Genomic DNA, 20,795 nt, shown 5'->3' on the forward strand with positions numbered 1-20,795 from the left:
GTGATAAGAGCGTTACATAAGGAAGTACAAAGAAGAACGAGATGGAGAGGGTGACTAGAGCGTAGGATAAGGCTGTACAAGGAAGGAAGAGATCAAGAAGTTGATTAGAGCGTTGGATAAGGAAGTACAGAGAAGAAAGAGATGGAGAATGTGATTAGTGCGCTGGATAAGGAAGTACAAAGAAGAATGAGATGGAGAGGGTGACTAGTAGAGCGCGGGATAAGGAAGTACAAAGAAGAAGGAGATGTAGAGGGTGACTAGTTGAGCATGGGATAAGGAAATACAAAGAAGAAGGAGATTGAGATATTGACTAGTAGAGCGTCGGATAAGGATGTACAAAGAAGAATAAGATGGAGAGAGTGAATAGAGCGTGGGATAAGGAAGTACAAAGAAGAAAGAGATTGAGATAGTGACTAGTAGAGCATCGGATAAGGATGTACAAAGAAGAAAGAGGTGAAGAGGGTGATTACAGTGCTAGATAGGAAGGTAGAAAGAAGAAATATGGAGAAAATGATCAGAGCGTTGCCTAAGGAAGTACAAAGAAGAACGAGATGGAGAGGGTGGCTAGAGTGTGGGATAAGGCTGTACAAAGAAGAAAGAGATCGAGAGGGTGATTAGAGCGTTGGATAAGGAAGTACAGAGAAGAAAGAGATGGAGAATGTGATTAGAGCACTGGATAAGGAAGAACAAAGAAGAAGGAGAAGGAGGGGGTGACTAGTAGAGCGTGGGATAAGGAAGTACAAAGAAGAACGAGATGTAGAGGGTGACTAGTTGAGCGTCGGATAAGGATGTACAAAGAAGAACGAGATTGAGATGGTGACTAGTAGCGCGTCAGATAAAAATGTACAAAGAAGAACAAGATGGAGAGGGTGACTAGAACGTGGAATAAGGAAGTACAAAGAAGAACGAGATTGAGATAGTGAATAGTTAAGCGTCGGATAAGGATGCATAAAGAAGATGGAGAGGGTGACTAGAGCGTGGGACAAGGAAGTACAAAGAAGAACGAGATGGAGAGGGTGACTAGTAGGGAGTGGAATAAGGAAGTATAAAGAAGAATGAGATTTAGATGGTGACTAGTAGAGCGTCGGATAAGGATGTACAAAGAAGAACAAGATGGAGAGGATGACTAGAGCGTCAAATAAGGAAGTACAAAGAAGAACGAGATTGAGATGGTTACTAGTAGAGCATCGGATAAGGATGTTCAAAGAAGAAAGAGGTGAAGAGGGTGATTACAGTATTAGATAGGAAAGTACAAAGAAGAAAGATGGAGAATGTGATCAGAGCGTTGCATAAGGAAGTACAAAGAAGAAAATGATGGAGAGGGTGACTAGAGCGTGGGATAAGGCTGTACAAAGAAGGAAGATATCGAGAGGGTGATTAGAGCGTTCGATAAGGGAGTACAGAGAAGAAAGAGATGGAGAATGTGATTAGAGCGCTGGAAAAGGAAGTACAAAGAAGAAGGAGATAGAGAGGGTGACTAGTTGAGCATGGAAAAAGGAAGTACAAAGAAAAACGAGATTGAGATGGTGACTAGTAGAGCGTCAGATAAAGATGTACAAAGAAGAAGAAGATGGAGAGGGTGATTAGAACTTGGAATAAGGAAGTACAAAGAAGAACGAGATTGAGATGGTGACTAGTAGAGCGTGGGATAAGGATGTACAAAGAAGAAAGAGGTGTAGAGGGTGATTACAGTGTTAGATAGGAAAATTCAAAGAAGAAAGATGGAGAATGTGATCAGAGCGTTACATAAGGAAGTACAAAGAAGAACGAGATGGAGAGGGTGACTAGAGCGTGGGATAAGGCTGTACAAAGAAGGAAGAGATCACGAGGGTGATTAAAGGGTTGGATAAGGAAGTACAGAGAAGAAAGAGATGGAGAATGTGATTAGAGCACTGGATACGGAAGTACAAAGAAGAAGGAGATGGAGAGGGTGACTAGTAGAGCGTGGGATAAGGAAGTACAAAGAAGAACGAGATGGAAAGTGTGACTAGTTTTTCATGAGATAAGGAAGTACAGAGAAGAACGAGATTGAGATGGTGAATAGTAGAGCGTCGGATAAGGATGTACAAAGAAGAACAAGATGGAGAGTGTGACTAGAGCGTGGGATAAGGAAGTACAAAGAAGAACGAGACTGAGATAGTGACTAGTAGAGCGTCAGATAAGGATGTACAAAGAAGAAAGAGGTGAAAAAAGTGATTACAAAGTTGGATAGGAAAGTACAAAGAAGAAGGATGGAGAATGTGATGAGAGCGTTGCATAAGGAAGTACAAAGAAGAACGAGAGGAGAGGGTGACTAGAGCGTGGGATAAGTTTGTACAAACAAGGAAGAGATTGAGAGGGTGATTATAGCGTTGCATAAGGAAGTACAGAGAAGAAAGAGATGGAGAATGTGATTAGAGCGCTGGATAAGGAAGTACAGAGAAGAAGGAGATGGAGAGGGTGATTAGTAGAGCGTGGGATAAGGAAGTACAAAGAAGAACGAGATGGAGAGGGTGACTAGTTGAGCATGGGATAAGGAAGTACAAAGAAGAACGAGATTGAAATGGTGACTAGTAGAGTGTCAGATAAGGTTGTACAAAGAAGAACAAAATGGAGAGGGTGATTAGAGCGTGGGATACGGAAGTACAAAGAAGAAGGAGATTGAGATAGTAACTAGTAGAGCGTTGGATAAGGATGTACAAAGAAGCACAAGATGGAGAAGGTGACTAGAGCGTGGGATAAGGAAGTACAAAGAAGAACGAGATTGAGATAGTGACTAGTAGAGCGCCGGATAAAGATAAACAAAAAAAAAAGACGTGAAGAGGGTGATTACAGTGTTGGATAAGAAAGTACAAAGAAGAAAGATGGAGAATGTGATAAGAGCGTTGCATAAAGAAGTACAAAGAAGAACGAGATGGAAAGGCTGACTAGAGCATGGGATAAGGCTGTACAAAGAAGGAAGATATCGAGAGGGTGATTAAAGCGTTGGATAAAAAAGTACAGAGAAGAAAGAGATGGAGAATGTGATTAGAGCACTGGATAAAGAAGTAAAAAGAAGGAGATGGAGAGGGTGACTAGTAAAGCGTGGGATAAGGAAGTACAAAGAAGAACGACATGGAGAGGGTGACTAGTTGAGCATGGGATAAGAAAGTACAAAGAAGAACGAGACTGAGATGGTGACTAGTAGAGCGTCAGATAAGGATGTAAAAAGAAGAACAAGATGGAGAGGGTGACTAGAACGTGGAATATGGAAATACAAAAAAAAACGAGATTGAGATGGTGACTAGTAGAGCGTCGGATAAGGATGTACAAAGAAGAACAAGATGGAGACGATGACTAGAGCGTCGAATAAGGAAGTACAAAGAAGAACGAGATTGAGATGGTGACTAGTAGAGCATCGGATAAGGATGTTCAAAGAAGAAAGAGGTGAAGAGGGTGATTACAGTGTTAGATAGGAAAGTACAAAGAAGAAAGATGGAGAATGTGATCAGAGCGTTGCATAAGGAAGTACAAAGAAGAAAATGATGGAGAGGGTGACTAGAGCGTAGGATAAGGCTGTACAAAGAAGGAAGATATCGAGAGGGTGATTAGAGCGTTCGATAAGGAAGTACAGAGAAGAAAGAGATGGAGAATGTGATTAGAGCGCTGTAAAAGGATGTACAAAGAAGAAGGAGATGGAGAGGGTGATTAGTAGAGCGCTGGATAAGGAAGTACAAAGAAGAACGAGATGGAGAGGCTGACTAGTTGAGCATGGGATAAGGAAGTACAAAGAAAAACGAGATTGAGATGGTGACTAGTAGAGCGTCAGATAAATATGTACGAAAAAGAAGATGGAGAGGGTGACTAGAACTTGGAATAAGGAAGTACAAAGAAAAACGAGATTTAGATGGTGACTAGTAGAGCGTCAGATAAAGATGTACAAAGAAGAAGAAGATTAAGAGGGTGACTAGAACTTGGAATAAGGAAGTACAAAGAAGAACGAGATTGAGATGGTGACTAGTAGAGTGTCGGATAAGGATGTACAAAGAAGAAAGAGGTGAAGAGGGTGATTACAGTGTTAGATAGGAAAATTCAAAGAAGAAAGATGGAGAATGTAATCAGAGCGTTACATAAGGAAGTACAAAGAAGAACGAGATGGAGAGGGTGACTAGAGCGTGGGATAGGGCTGTACAAAGAAGGAAGATATCGAGAGGGTGATTAAAGGGTTGGATAAGGAAGTACATAGAAGAAAGAGATGGAGAATGTGATTAGAGCACTGGATACAGAAGTACAAAGAAGAAGGAGATGGAGAGGGTGACTAGTAGAGCGTGGGATAAGGAAGTACAAAGAAGAATGAGATGGAGAGGGTGACTAGTTTTTCATGAGATAAGGAAGTACAGAGAAGAACGAGATTGAGATGGTGACTAGTAGAGCGTCGGATAAGGATGTGCAAAGAAGAACAAGATGGAGAGTGTGACTAGAGCGTGGGATAAGGAAGTACAAAGAAGAACGAGATTGAGGTAGTGACTAGTAGAGCGTCGGATAAGGATGTACAAAGAAGAAAGAGGTGAAAAGGGTGATTAAAAAATTGGATAGGAAAGTACAAAGAAGAAGGATGGAGAATGTGATGAGAGCGTTGCATAAGGAAGTACAAAAGAAGAACGAGAGGAGAGGGTGACTAGAGAGTGGGATAAGTTTGTACAAAGAAGAAAGAGATCGAGAGGGTGATTATAGCGTTGCATAAGGAAGTACAGAGAAGAAAGAGATGGAGAATGTGATTAGAGCGCTGGAGAAGGAAGTACAAAGAAGCAGATGGAGAGGGTGATTAGTAGAGCGTGGGATAAGGAAGTACAAAGAAGAACGAGATGGAGAGGGTGACTAGTTGAGCATGGGATAAGGAAGTACAAAGAAGAACGAGATTGAAATGGTGACTAGTAGAGTGTCAGATAAAGATGTACAAAGAAGAACAAGATGGAGAGGGTGACTAGAGCGTGGGATAAGGAAGTACAAAGAAGAACGAGATTGAGATAGTTACTAGTAGAGCGTTGGATAAAGATAAACAAAAAAGAAAGATTTGAAGAGGGTGATTACAGTGTTGGATAAGAAAGTACAAAGAAGAAAAATGGAAAATGTGATCAGAGCGTTGCATAAAGAAGTACAAAGAAGAACGAGATGGAAAGGGTGACTAGAGCATGGGATAAGGCTGTATAAAAAAGAAAGATATCGAGAGGGTGATTAAAGCGTTGGATAAAAAAGTACAGAGAAGAAAGAGATGGAGAATGTGATTAGAGCACTGGATAAAGAAGTAAAAAGAAGAAGGAGATGGAGAGGGTGACTAGTAGAGCGTGGGATAAGGAATTACAAAGAAGAACAAGATGGAGAGGGTGACTAGTTTTTCATGAGATAAGGAAATACAAAGAAGAACGAGATTGAGATGGTGACTAGTAGGGCGTCAGATAAGGATACACAAAGAACAAGATGGAGAGGGTGACTAGAACGTGGAATAAAGAAGTACAAAGAAGAACGAGATTGAGATAGTGACTAGTAGAGCGTCGGATAAGGATGTACAAACAAGAACAAAATGTAGAGTATGACTAGAGCGTGGGATAAGGAAGTACAAAGAAAAAAGAGATTGAGGTAGTGACTAGCAGAGCGTCAGATAAGGATATACAAAGAAGAAAGAGGTGAAGAGGGTGATTACAGTGTTGGATAGAAAAGTACAAAGAAGAAAGAAGGAGAATGTGATCAGAGCGTTACATAAGGAAGTACAAAGAAGAACGAGATGGAGAGGGTGACTAGAGCGTGGGATAAGGCTGTACAGAGAAGGAAGAGATCAAGAGGGTGATTAGAGCGTTGGATAAGGAAATACAAAGAAGAAAGAGATGGAGAATGTGATTAGAGCGCTGGATAAGGAAGTACAAAGAAGAACAAGAAGAAGAGGGTGACCTTTAGAGCGTGGGATAAGGAAGTACAGAGAAGAACGAGATGGAGAGGGTAACTAGTTGAGCATGGGATAATTAAGTACAAAGAAGAATGAGATTGAGATGGTGACTAGTAGAGCGTCAGATAAAGATGTACAAAGAACAAAATGGAGAGAGTGACAAGAGCGTGGGATACAGAGTAAAAGAAGAAGAAGATTGAGATAGTGACTAGTAGAGCGTCGGATAATGATGTACTAAGAAGAACAAGACGGAGAGGGTGACTAGAGCGTGGAATAAGGAAGTACAAAGAAGAACAAGATTGAGATGGTGACTAGTAGAGCGTCGGATAAGGATGTACAAAGAAGATAGAGGTGAAGAGGGTGATTACAGTGTTGGATAGAAAAGTACAAAGAAGAAAGATGGAGAATGTGATTAGAGCGTTACATAAGGAAGTACAAAGAAGAACGAGATGGAGAGGGTGACTAGAGAGTGGGATAAGGCTGTACAAAGAAGGAAGAGATAGAGAGGGTGATTAGAGCGTTGGATAAAGAAGTACAGAGAAGAAAGAGATGGAGAATGTGATTAGAGTACTGGATAAGGAAGTTCAAATAAGAAGGAGATGGAGAGGGTGACTAGTAGAGCGTGGGATATGGAAATACAAAGAAGAACGAGATTGATATGGTGACTAGTAGAGCATCAGATAAGGATGTACAAAGAAGAACAAGATGGAGAGGGTGACTAGAACGTGGAATAAGGAAGTACAAAGAAGAACAAGTTTGAGATAGTGAGAAGTAGAGCGTCGGATAAGGATGTACAAAGAAGAACAAGATGGAGAGGGTGACTAGAGCATGGGATAAGGAAGTACAAAGAAGAACGAGATGGAGAGGGTGACTAGTAGGGAGTGGAATAATGAAGTACAAAGAAGAACGAGATCGAGATAGTGACTAGAAGACCGTTGGATAAGGATGTACAAAGAAGAAAGACGTTAAGAGGGTGATTACAGTGTTAGATGAGAAAGTACAAAGAAGAAACATGGAGAATGTGATCAAAGCGTTGCATAAGGAAGTACAAAGAAGAACGAGATGGAGAGGATGACTAAAAGAGCGTCGGATAAGGATGTACAAAGAACAAGATGGAGAAGGTGACTAGAACGTGGAATAAGGAAGTAAAAAGAAGAACGAGATTGAGATAGTGACTAGTAGAGCATCGGATAAAGATGTATAAAGAAGAACAAGATGGAGAGGGTGACTAGAGCGTAGGATAAAGAAGTACAGAGAATAGATGGTGACTAGTAGAGCATCAGATAAGGATGTACAAAGAGGAAAGAGATGGAGAAAATGGTTATAAGATTGGATTGGGAAGTACTTAGAAGAAGGAAGTGGGAAAGGTTATTAGAGGCTTGGACATGGAAGTACAAAGAAGAAGAATATTAAAAGATTAAATGATTGAGGAAGGAAATAAGAAGAAAAAGTTAAAGGTAAGACAGTAAGGAGAAAAGTACATAAAACTGTGGAGAAAACCTTCAGGGAGATGAGCGTGACGAAAATAGAACCTGTAAAAAACCTAAGTGATGACACAAAGTAAAGCAGTGATGAAATAAAGGAACTGTGAAGTAGGCCTTAAGTGATGACACAAAGAAAAGTGATGAAATAAAGGACCTGTGAATTAGGACTTAAGTGAAGACACAAAGAAAAGTGATGAAATAAAGGACCTGTGAAGTAGGCCTTAAGTGATAATACAAAGAAAAGTGATGAAATTAAGGACCTGTGAAATAGGCCTTAAGTGATGACAAAGAAAAAATAATGAAATAAAGGACCTGTGAAGTAGGCATTAAGTGATGATACAAAGAAAAGTGATGAAATTAAATACCTGTGAAGTAGGCCTTAAGTGATGATACAAAGAAAAGTGATGAAATTAAGGACCTGTGAAGTAGGAATTAAGTGATGACACAAAGAAAAGTGATGAAATAAAGGACCTGTGAAGTAGGCCTTAAGTGATGATTCGAATAAAAGTGATGAAATAAAGGACCTGTGAAGTAGGCCTTAAGTGATGACACAAACAAAAGTGATGAAATTAAGGACCTGTGAAGTAGGCCTTAAGTTATGACATAAAGAAAAGTGATGAAATTAAGGACCTGTGAAGTAGGCCTTAAGTGATGACACAAAGAAAAAATAATGAAATAAAGGACCTTTGAAGTAGGCCTTAAGTGATGATACAAAGAAAAGTCATGAAATTAAAGACCTGTGAAGTAGGCCTTAAGTGATGATACAAAGGAAAGTGATGAAATTATGGACCTGTTAAGTAGGCCTTAAGTGATGACATAAAGAAAAGTGATGAAATTAAGGAACTGTGAAGTAGGCCTTAAGTGATGACACAAAGAAAAGTGATGAAATTAAGGACCTGTGAAGTAGGCCTTAAGTGATAACTGGAATAAAAGTGATGAAATAAAGGACCTGTGAAGTACGCCTTAAGTGATGACAAAAAGAAAAGTGATGAAATAAAGGACCTGTGAAGTAGGCCTTAAGTGATGACAAAGAAAAAATAATGAAATAAAGGACCTGTGAAGTAGACCTTAAGTGATGACATAAAGAAAAAAAAAATGAAATAGAGGACCTCTGAAGTAGGCCTCAAGTGATGACACAAAGAAAAGTCATAAAATAAAGGACCTGTGAAGTAGGCCTTAAGTGATGACACAAAGAAAAGTGATGAAATTAAGGACCTGTGAAGTAGGCCTTAAGTGATGACATAAAGAAAAGTGATAAAATTAAGGTCCTGTGAAGTAGGCCTTAAGTGATAACACAAAGAAAAGTGATGAAATAAAGGACCTGTGAAGTAGGCCTTAAGTGATGACACGAATAAAAGTGATGAAATAAAGGACCTGTGAAGTACGCCTTAAGTGATGACAGAAACAAAAGTGATGAAATTAAGGACCTGTGAAGTAAGCCTTAAGTGATAACATAAAAAAAAGTGATGAAATAAAGGACCTGTGAAGTAGGCCTTAAGTGATGACACAAAGAAAAGTGATGAAATAAAGGCCCTGTGAAGTAAGCCTTAAGTGATGACACGAATAAAAGTGATGAAATAAAGGACCTGTTAAGTAGGCCTTAAGTGATGACACAAAGAAAAGTGATGAAATTAAGGACCTGTGAAGTAGGCCTTAAGTGATAATACAAAGAAAAGAGATGAAATTAAGGACCTGTGAAGTAGGCCTTAAGTGATGACAAAGAAAAAATAATGAAATAAAGGACTTGTGAAGTAGGCCTTAAGTGATGACACAAAGAAAATTGATGAAATAAAGGACCTGTGAAGTAGGCCTTAAGTAATATTACAAAGAAAAGTGATGAAATTAAGGACATGTGAAGTAGGCCTTAAGTGATGACAAAGAAAAAATAATGAAATAAAAGACCTGTGAAGTAGGCCTTAAGTGATGATACAAAGAAAAGTGATGATATAAAAGACCTGTGAAGTAGGCCTTAAGTGATGATACAAAGAAAAGTGATGAAATTAAGGACCTGTGAAGTAGGCCTTAAGTGATGACATAAAGAAAAGTGATGAAATTAGGGACCTGTGAAGTAGGCCTTAAGTGATAACACAAAGAAAAGTGATGAAATAAAGGAACTGTGAAGTAGCCCTTAAGTGATGACACGAATAAAAGTGATGAAATAAAGGACCTGTGAAGTAGGCCTTAAGTGATGACACAAACAAAAGTGATGAAATTAAGGACCTGTGAAGTAGGCCTTAAGTGATGACATAAAGAAAAGTGATGAAATTAAGGACCTGTGAAGTAGGCCTTAAGTGATGACACAAAGAACAAAATAATGAAATAAAAGACCTGTGAAGTAGGCCTTAAGTGATGACACGAATAAAAGTGATGAAATAAAGGACATGTGAAGTAGGCCTTAAGTGATGACACAAAGAAAAGTTATGAAATAAACGACCTGTGAAGTAGGCCTCAGGTGATGACACAAAGAAAAGTGATGAAATAAAGAACCTGTGAAGTAGGCCTTAAGTGATGACACAAATAAAAGTGATGAAATAAAGGACGTGTGAAGTAGGTGTTAAGTGATGACAAAGAAAAAAATAACGAAATAAAGGACCTGTGAAGTAGGCCTTAAGTGATGACATAAAGAAAAAAATAATGAAATAAAGGACCTGTGAAGTAGGCCATAAGTGATGACATAAAGAAAAGTGATTAAATAAAGGACCTGTGAAGTAGGCCTTAAGTGAAGACAGAAAGAAAATGATGAAATAAAGGACCTGTGAAGTAGGCCTTAAGTGATGACATAAAGAAAAATGAAGAAATAAAGGACCTGTGAAGTAGGCCTTAAGTGATGAGAGGAATAAAAGTGATGAAATAAAGGACCTGTGAAGTAGGCCTTTAGTGATGACACAAAGGAAAGTGATCATATAAAGGAACTGTGAAGTAGGCCTTAAGTGATGACACAAAGAAAATTGATGAAATAAAGTACCTGTGAAGTAGCCCTTAATTGATGACACAAAGAAAAGTGATGAAATAAAGAGATGAAGAATGTGACTAGAGCACTGGAAGAGGAAGTACAAAGAAGAAGGAGATGGAGAGTGTGACTAGTAGAAGGTGGGATAAGGAAGTACAATGAAGAACGTAATAGAAAGGGTGACTACTTGAGCATGGGATAAGGAAGTACAAAGAAGAACGAGATTGAGATGGTGACTAGTAGAGCGTTGGATAAGGATATTACAAAGAAGAACATGATGGAGAGGGTGACTAGAACGTGGGATAAGGAAGTACAAAGAAGAACGAGACTGAGATAGTGAGTAGTAAGGCGTTGGATAAGGATGTACAAAGAAGAACAAGGTGGAGAGGATGACTAGAGCGTGGAATATGGAAGTACAAAGAAGAACAAGATTGAGATGGTGACTAGTAGAGCGTCGGATAAGGATTTACAAAGAAGAAAGAGGTGAAGAGGGTGATTACAGTGTTGGATAGAAAAGTACAAAGAAGAAAGATGGAGAATGTGATTAGAGCGTTACATAAGGAAGTACAAAGAAGAACGAGATGAAGAGGTTGACTAGTGCGTGGGATAAGGGTGTACAAGGAAGGAAAAGATCAAGAAGGTGATTAGAGCGTTGGATAAGGAAGTACAGAGAAGAAAGAGATGGAGAATGTGATTAGAGCACTGGATAAGGAAGAACAAAAAAGAAGGAGATGGAGAGGGTGACTAGTAGAGCGCTGGATAAGGAAGTACAAAGAAGAACGAGATGGAGAGGGTGACTAGTTGAGCGTCGGATAAGGATGTACAAAGAAGAACGAGATTGAGATGGTGACTAGTAGAGCGTCAGATAAGGATGTACAAAGAAGAACAAGATGGAGAGGGTGACTAAAACTTGGAATAAGAAAGTACAAAGAAAAACGAGATTGAGATAGTGATTAGTAGAGCGTCGGATAAGGATGTATAAAGAAGATGGAGAAGGTGACTAGAGCGTGAGACAAGGAAGTATAAAGAAGAACGAGATGGAGAGGGTGACTAGTAGGGAGTGGAATAAGGAAGTACAAAGAAAAACGAGATCGAGATAGTGACTAGTAGAGCGTCGGATAAGGATGTACAAAGAAGAACATGATGGAGAGGATGACTAGAGCGTCGAATAAGGAAGTACAAAGAAGAACGTGATTGAGATGGTGATTGGTAGAATATCGGATAAGGATGTTCAAAGAAGGAAGAGGTGAAGAGGGTGATTACAGTGTTAGATAAGAAAGTATAAAGAAGAAAGATGGAGAATGTGATCAGTGCGTTGTATAAGAAAGTACAAAGAAGAAAATGATGGAGAGGGTGACTAGAGCGTGGGATAAGGCTGTACAAAGAAGGAAGATATCGAGAGGGTGATTAAAGCGTTGGATAAAAAAGTACAGACAAGAAAGAGATGGAGAATGTGATTAGAGCGCTGGAAAAGGAAGTACAAAGAAGAAGGAGATGGAGAGGGTGATTAGTAGAGCGCTGGATAAGGAAGTACAAAGAAGAACGAGATGGAGAGAGTGACTAGTTGAGCATGGGATAAGGAAGTACAAAGAAAAACGAGATTGAGATGGTGACTAGTAGAGCGTCAGATAAAGATGTACGAAGAAGAAGAAGATGGAGAGGGTGACTAGAACTTGGAATAAGGAAGTACAAAGAAAAACGAGATTTAGATGGTGACTAGTAGAGCGTCAGATAAAGATGTACAAAGAAGAAGAAGAAGATGGAGAGGGTGACTAGAACTTGGAATAAGGAAGTACAAAGAAGAACGAGATTGAGATGGTGACTAGTAGAGCGTCGGATAAGGATGTAAAAAGAAGAAAGAGGTGAAGAGGGTGATTACAAAGTTGGATAGGAAAGTTCAAAGAAGAAGGATGGAGAATGTGATGAGAGCGTTCTATAAGGAAGTACAAAAAAGAACGAGAGGAGAGGGTGACTAGAGCGTGGGATAAGTTTGTACAAAGAAGGAAGAGATCGAGAGGGTGATTATAGCGTTGCATAAGGAAGTACAGAGAAGAGAGAGATGGAGAATGTGATTAGAGCGCTGGATAAGGAAGTACAAAGAAGAAGGAGATGGAGAGGGTGATTAGTAGAGCGTGGGATAAGGAAGTACAAAGAAGAACGAGATGGAGAGGGTGACTAGTAGGGAGTGAAATATGGAAGTATAAAGAAGAATGAGATTGAGATGGTGACTAGTAGAGCGTCGCATAAGGATATACAAAGAAGAACAAGATGGAGAGGATGACTAGAGCGTCGAATAAGGAAGTACAAAGAAGAACGAGATTGAGATGGTGACTAGTAGAGCATCGGATAAGGATGTTCAAAGAAGAAAGAGGAGAAGAGGGTGATTACAGTGTTAGATAAGAAAGTACAAAGAAAAAAGATGGAAAATGTGATCAGTGCGTTGCATAAGGATGTACAAAGAAGAAAATGATGGAGACGGTGACTAGAGCGTGGGATAAGGCTGTACAACGAAGGAAGATATCGAGAGGGTGATTAAAGCGTTGGATAAAAAAGTACAGAGAAGAAAGAGATTTAGAATGTGATTAGAGCGCTGGAAAAGGAAGTACAAAGAAGAAGGAGATGGAGAGGGTGATTAATAGAGCGCTGGATAAGGAAGTACAAAGAAGAACGAGATGGAGAGAGTGACTAGTTGAGCATGGGATAAGGAAGTACAAAGAAAAACGAGATTGAGATGGTGACTAGTAGAGCGTCAGATAAAGATGTACGAAGAAGAAGAAGATGGAGAATGTGATGAGAGCGTTGCATAAGGAAGTACAAAAAAGAACGAGAGGAGAGGGTGACTAGAGCGTGGGATAAGTTTGTACAAAGAAGGAAGAGATCGAGAGGGTGATTATAGCGTTGCATAAGGAAGTACAGAGAAGAAAGAGATGGAGAATGTGATTAGAGCGCTGGATAAGGAAGTACAAAGAAGAAGGAGATGGAGAGGGTGATTAGTAGAGCGTAGGATAAGGAAGTACAAAGAAGAACGAGATGAAGAGGGTGACTAGTTGAGCATGGGATAAGGAAGTACAGAGAAGAACGAGATTGAAATGGTGACTAGTAGAGTGTCAGATAAGGTTGTACAAAGACGAACAAAATGGAGAGGGTGATTAGAGCGTGGGATACGGAAGTACAAAGAAGAACGAGATTGAGATAGTGACTAGTAGAGCGTTGGATAAGGATGTACAAAGAAACACAAGATGGAGAGGGTGACTAGAGTGTGGGATAAGGAAGTACAAAGAAGAACGAGATTGAGATAGTGACTAGTAGAGCGTCGGATAAAGATAAACAAAAAAGAAAGAGGTGAAGAGGGTGATTACAGTGTTGGATAAGAAAGTACAAAGAAGAAAGATTTAGAATGTGATCAGAGCGTTGCATAAGGAAGTACAAAGAAGAACGAGATGGAAAGAGTGACTAGAGCATGGGATAAGGCTGTACAAAAAAGAAAGATATCGAGAGGGTGATTAAAGCGTTGGATAAAAAAGTACAGAGAAGAAAGAGATGGAGAATGTGATTAGAGCACTGGATAAAGAAGTAAAAAGAAGAAGGAGATGGAGAGGGTGACTAGTAAAGCGTGGGATGAGGAAGTACAAAGAAGAAGAGACTCAGATGGTGACTAGTAGAGCGTCAGATAAGGATGTAAAAAGAAGAACAAGATGGAGAGGGTGACTAGAACGTGGAATATGGAAAGACAAAAAAGAACGAGATTGAGATAGTGACTAGTAGAGCGTCGGATAAGGATGTACAAAGAAAAACAAGATGGAGAGGGTGATTAGAGCGTGGGATACGGAATTACAAAGAAGGAGATTGAGATAGTGACTAGTAGAGTAGGAGTGAGATAGTAGACTAGAAAAAAAGAAGTGAAGAGGGTGATTACAGTGTTAGATAGGAAAGTACAAAAAAGAAACATAGAGAATGTGATCAGAGCGTTGCATAAGGAAGTACAAAGAAGAACGAGATGGAGAGGGTGACTAGAGCATGGGATAAGGCTGTACAAAGAAGGAAGATATCGAGAGAGTGATTAAAGCGTTGGATAAGGAAGTACAGAAAAGAAAGAGATGGAGAATGTGATTAGAGCACTGGATAAGGAAGTACAAAGAAGAAGGAGATGGAGATTGTGACTAGTAGAGCGTGGGATAAGGAATTACAAAGAAGAACAAGATGACTAGTTTGACTAGGGTGACTAGTTTTTCATGAGATAAGGAAATACAAAGAAGAATGAGATTCAGATGGTGACTATTAGGGCGTTAGATAAGGATACTCAAAGAACAAGATGGAGAGGGTGACTAGAACGTGGAATAAAGAAGTACAAAGAAGAACGAGATTGAGATAGTGACTAGTAGAGCGTCGGATAAGGATGTAGAAACAAGAACAAGATGTAGAGTATGACTAGAGCGTGGGTTAAGGAAGTACAAAGAAAAACGAGATTGAGGTAGTGACTAGCAGAGCGTCAGATAAGGATGTGCAAAGAAGAAAGAGGTGAAGAGGGTGATTACAGTGTTGGATAGAAAAGTGCAAAGAAGAAAGAAGGAGAATGTGATCAGAGTGTTACATAAGGAAGTACAAAGAAGAACGAGATGGAGAAGGAGATTAGAGCGAGGGAAGAGGCTGTACAGAGAAGGAAGAGATAAAGAGGGTGATTAGAGCGTTGGATAAGGAAATACAAAGAAGAAAAAGATGTAGAATATGATTAGAGCGCTGGATAAGGAAGTACAAAGAAGAACAAGAAGAAGAGGGTGACATTTAGAGCGTGGGATAAGGAAGTACAAAGAAGAACGAGATGGAGAGGGTGACTAGTTGACCATGGGATAAGGAAGTACAAAGAAGAACAAGATTGAGATGGTGACTAGGAGTGCGTCAGATAAAGATGTACAAAGAACAAAATGGAGAGAGTGACGAGAGCGTGGGATACAGAGTAAAAGAAGCAGAAGATTGAGATAGTGACTAGTAGAGCGTTGGATAATGATGTACTAAGAAGAACAAGATGGAGAGGGTGACTAGAGCGTGGAATAAGGAAGTACAAAGAAGAACATGATTGAGATGGTGACTAGTAGAGCGTCGGATAAAGATGTACAAAGAAGAAAACGGTGAAGAGGGTGATTACAGTGCTAGATAGGAAGGTAGAAATAAGAAAGATGGAGAAAGTGATCAGAGCGTTGCCTAAGGAAGTACAAAGAAGAACGAGATGGAGAGGGTGGCTAGAGTGTGGGATAAGGCTGTACAAAGAAGGAAGATATCGAGAGGGTGATTAGAGCGTTGGATAAGGAAGTACAGAGAAGAAAGAGATGGAGAATGTGATTAGAGCACTGGATAAGGAAGAACAAAGAAGAAGGAGATGGAGAGGGTGATTAGTAGAGCACTGGATAAGGAAGTACAAAGAAGAACGAGATGGAGAGGGTGACTAGTTGAGCATGGGATAAGGAAGTACAAAGAAGAACGAGATTGAGATGGTGACTAGTAGAACGTCAGATAAGGATGTAAAAAGAACAAGATGGAGAGGGTGACTAGAACGTGGAATATGGAAATACAAAAAAGAACGAGATTGAGATAGTGACTAGTAGAGCGTCGGATAAGGATGTACAAAGAAAAACAAGATGGAGAGGGTGATCAGAGCGTGGGATACGGAAGTACAAAGAAGGAGATTGAGAGAGTGACTAGTAGAGTAGTAGTGAGATAGTAGACTAGAAAAAAAGAAGTGAAAAGGGTGATTACAGTGTTATATAGGAAAGTACAAAAAAGAAAGATAGAGAATGTGATCAGAGCGTTGCATAAGGAAGTACAAAGAAGAACGAGATGGAGAGGGTGACTAGAGCGTGGGATAAGGCTGTACAAAGAAGGAAGATATCGAGAGAGTGATTAAAGCGTTGGATAAGGAAGTACAGAGAAGAAAGAGATGGAGAATGTGATTAGAGCGCTGGATAAGGAAGTACAAAGAAGAAGGAGATGGAGAGGGTGACTATTAGAGCGTCTGATAAGGAAGTACAAAGAAGAAGAAGATGGAGAGGGTGACTAGTTTTTCATGAGATAAGGAAATACAAAGAAGAACGAGATTGAGATGGTGACTAGTAGGGCGTCAGATAAGGATACACAAAGAACAAGATGGAGAGGGTGACTAGAACGTGGAATAAAGAAGTACAAAGAAGAACGAGATTGAGATAGTGACTAGTAGAGCATCGGATAAGGATGTACAAACAAGAACAAGATGTAGAGTATGACTAGAGAGTGGGATAAGGAAGTACAAAGAAAAACGAGATTGAGGTAGTGACTAGCAGAGCGTCAGATAAGGATGTACAAAGAAGAAAGAGGTGAAGAGGGTGATTACAGTATTGGATAGAAAAGTACAAAGAAGAAAGAAGGAGAATGTGATCTGAGCGTTACATAAGGAAGTACAAAGAAGAACGAGATGGAGAGGGTGACTAGAGCGAGGGATAAGGCTGTACAGAGAAGGAAGAGATCAAAAGGGTGATTAGAGCGTTGAATAAGGAAATACAAAGAAGAAAGAGAAGGAGAATGTGATTAGAGCGCTGGAAAAGGAAGTACAAAGAAGAAGGAGATGGAGAGGGTGATTAGTAGAGCGCTGGATAAGGAAGTACAAAGAAGAACGAAATGGAGAGGGTGACTAGTTGAGCATGGGATAAGGAAGTACAAAGAAAAACGAGATTGAGATGGTGACTAGTAGAGCGTCAGATAAAGATGTACAAAGAAGAACAAGATGGAGAGGGTGACTAGAACTTGGAATAAGGAAGTACAAAGAAGAACGAGATTGAGATGGTGACTAGTAGAGCGTCGGATAAGGATGTACAAAGAAGAACAAGATGGAGAGTGTGACTAGAGCGTGGGATAAGGAAGTACAAAGAAGAACGAGATTGAGATAGTGACTAGTAGAGCGTAGGATAAGGATGTACAAACAAGAAAGAGGTGAAGAGGGTGATTACAAAGTTGGATAGGAAAGTACAAAGAAGAAGGATGGAGAATGTGATGAGAGCGTTGCATAAGGAAGTACAAAGAAGAACGAGAAGAGAGGGTGACTAGAGCGTGGGATAAGTTTGTACAAAGAAGGAAGAGATCGAGAGGATGATTATAGCGTTGCATAAGGAAGTACAGAGAAGAAAGTGATGGAGAATGTGATTAGAGCACTGGATAAAGAAGTAAAAAGAAGGAAGAGATCGAGAGGGTGATTATAGCGTTGCATAAGGAAGTACAGAGAAGAAAGAGATGGGGAATGTGATTAGAGCGCTGGATAAAGAAGTACAAAGAAGAACGAGATGGAGAGGGTGACTAGTTGAACATGGGATAAGGAAGTACAAAGAAGAACGAGATTGAAATGGTGACTAGTAGAGTGTCAGATAAGGATGTACAAAGAAGAACAAGATGGAGAGGGTGACTAGAGCGTGGAATAAGAAAGTACAAAGAAGAACGACATTGAGATAGTGACTAGTATAGCGTTGGATAAAGATAAACAAAAAAGAAAGACGTGAAGAGGGTGATTAGAGTGTTGGATAAAAAGTACAAAGAAGAAAGATGGAGAATGTGATCAGAGCGTAGCATAAAGAACGAGATGGAAAGGCTGACTAGAGCATGGGATAAGGCTGTACAAAGAAGGAAGATATCGAGAGGGTGATTAAAGCATTGGATAAAAAAGTACAGAGAAGAAAGAGATGGAGAATGTGATTAGAGCAATGGATAAAGAAGTAAAAAGAAGAAGGAGATGGAGAGGGTGACTAGTAAAGCGTGGGATAAGGAAGTACAAAGAAGAACGAGATTGAGATGGTGACTAGTAGAGCGTCAGATAAGTATGTACAAAGAAGAACAAGATGGAGAGGGTGACTAAAACGTGGAATAAAGAAGTACAAAGAAGAACGAGATTGAGATGGTGACTAGTAGAGCGTCGGATAAGGATGTACAAACAAGAACAAAATGTAGAGTATGACTAGAGCGTGGGATAAGGAAGTACAAAGAAAAACGAGATAGAAGTAGTGACTAGCAGAGCGTCGGATAAGGATGTACAAAGAAGAAAGAGGTGAAGAGGGTGATTACAGTGTTGGATAGAAAAGTACAAAGAAGAAAGGAGAATGTGATCAGAGCGTTACATAAGGAAGTACAAAGAAGAACGAGATGGAGAGGGTGACTAGAGCGAGGGATAAGGCTGTACAGAGAAGGAAGAGATCAAGAGGGTGATTAGAGCATTGGATAAGGAAGTACAGAGAAGAAAGAGATGGAGAATGTTATTAGAGTACTGGATAAGGAAGTACAAAGAAGAAGGAGATGGAGAGGGTGACTAGTTTAGCGTGGGATAAGGAAGTACAAAGAAGAACGAGATTGAGATGGTGACTAGTAGAACATCAGATAAGGATGTACAAAGAAGAACAAGATGGAGAGGGTGACTAGAACGTGGAATAAGGAAGTACAAAGAAGAACAAGTTTGAGATAGTGACTAGTAGAGCGTCGGATAAGGATGTACAAAGAAGAACAAGATGGAGAGGGTGACTAGAACGTGGAATAAGGAAGTACAAAGAAAAACAAGTTTGAGATAGTGACAAGTAGAGCGTCGGATAAGGATGTACAAAGAAAAACAATATGGAGAGGGTGACTAGAGCATCGGATAAGGAAGTACAAAGAAGAACGAGATGGAGAGGGTGACTAGTAGGGAGTGGAAAAAGGAAGTACAAAGAAGAACGAGATTCAGATGGTGACTAGTAGAGCGTCGGATAAGGATGTACAAAGAAGAAAGAGGTGAAAAGGGTGATTACAGTGCTAGATAGGAAGGTAGAAAGAAGAAAGATGGAGAAAGTGATCAGAGCGTTGCTTAAGGAAGTACAAAGAAGAACGAGATGGAGAGGGTGGCTAGAGTGTGGGATAAGGCTGTACAAGGAAGGAAGAGATAGAGAGGGTGATTAAAGCGTTGGATAAGGAAGTACAGAGAAGAAAGAGATGGAGAATGTGATTAGAGCACTGGATAAAGAAGTAAAAAGAAGAAGGAGATAGAGAGGGTGACTAGAACTTGGAATATGGAAATACAAAAAAGAACCAGATTGAGATGGTGACTAGTAGAGCGTCGGATAAGGATGTACAAAGAAAAACAAGATGGAGAGGGTGATTAGAGCGTGGGATACGGAAGTACAAAGAAGAAGGAGATTGAGATAGTGACTAGTAGAGCGTCGGATAAGGATGTAGAAAGAAGAACAAGATGGAGAGGGTGACTAGAACGTGGGATAAGGAAGTACAAAGAAGAAAGAGATTAAGATAGTTTTTAGTAGAGCGTCGTAAAAGGATGTACAAAGAAGAAAGAGGTGAAGAGGGTGATTACAGTGTTGGATAGAAAAGTACAAAGAAGAAAGATGGAGAATGTGATCAGAGCGTTGCATAAGGAAGTACAAAGAAGAACGAGATGGAGAGGGTGACTAATTGAGCGTCGGATAAGGATGTACAAAGAAGAACATGGAGAGGGTGACAAGAACTTGAAATAAGAAAGTACAAAGAAGAACGAGACTGAGATAGTGACTAATAGAGCGTTGGATAAGGATACACAAAGAAGAACAAGATGGAGAGGGTGAGTAGAGCGTGGGATAAAGAAGTACAGAGAATAGATGGTGACTAGTAGAGCATCGGATAAGGATGTACAAAGAGGAAAGAGATGGAGAAAATGGTTATGAGATTGGATAGGGAAGTACTTAGAAGAAGGAAGTGGGAAAGGTTATTAGAGGCTTGGACATGGAAGTACAAAGAAGAAGAATATTAAAAGATTAAATGATTGAGGAAGGAAATAAGAAGAAAAAGTTAAAGGTAAGACAGTAAGGAGAAAAGTACATAAAACTGTGGAAAAAACCTTCAGGGAGATGAGCGTGACGAAAATAGAACCTGTAAAAAACCTAAGTGATGACACAAAGTAAAGCAGTGATGAAATAAATGAAATAAAGGACCAATGAAGTAGGGCTTAAGTGATGACACAAAGAAAAGTGATGAAATAAAGGACCTGTGAATTAGGCCTTAAGTGATGACACAAAGAAAAGTGATGAAATAAAGGACCTGTGAAGTAGGCCTTAAGTGATGACATAAAGAAAAGTAATGAAATAAAGGACCTGTGAAGTAGGCCTAAAGTGATGACACAAAGAAAAGTGATGAAATAAAGGACCTGTGAAGTAGGCCTTAAGTGATGACACGAATAAAAGTGATGAAATAAAGGACCTGTGAAGTAGGCCTTAAGTGATAATACAAAGAAAAGTTATGAAATTAAGGACCTGTGAAGTAGGCCCTAAGTGATGACAAAGAAAAAATAATGAAATAAAGGACCTGTGAAGTAGGCCTTAAGTGATGATACAAAGAAAAGTGATGAAATTAAAGACCTGTGAAGTAGGCCTTAAGTGATGATACAAAGGAAAGTGATGAAATTAAGGACCTGTGAAGTAGGGCTTAAGTGATGACA

This window comes from Scylla paramamosain, chromosome 7, assembly GCF_035594125.1.
Source record: "Scylla paramamosain isolate STU-SP2022 chromosome 7, ASM3559412v1, whole genome shotgun sequence".
Lineage (NCBI taxonomy): Eukaryota > Metazoa > Arthropoda > Malacostraca > Decapoda > Portunidae > Scylla > Scylla paramamosain.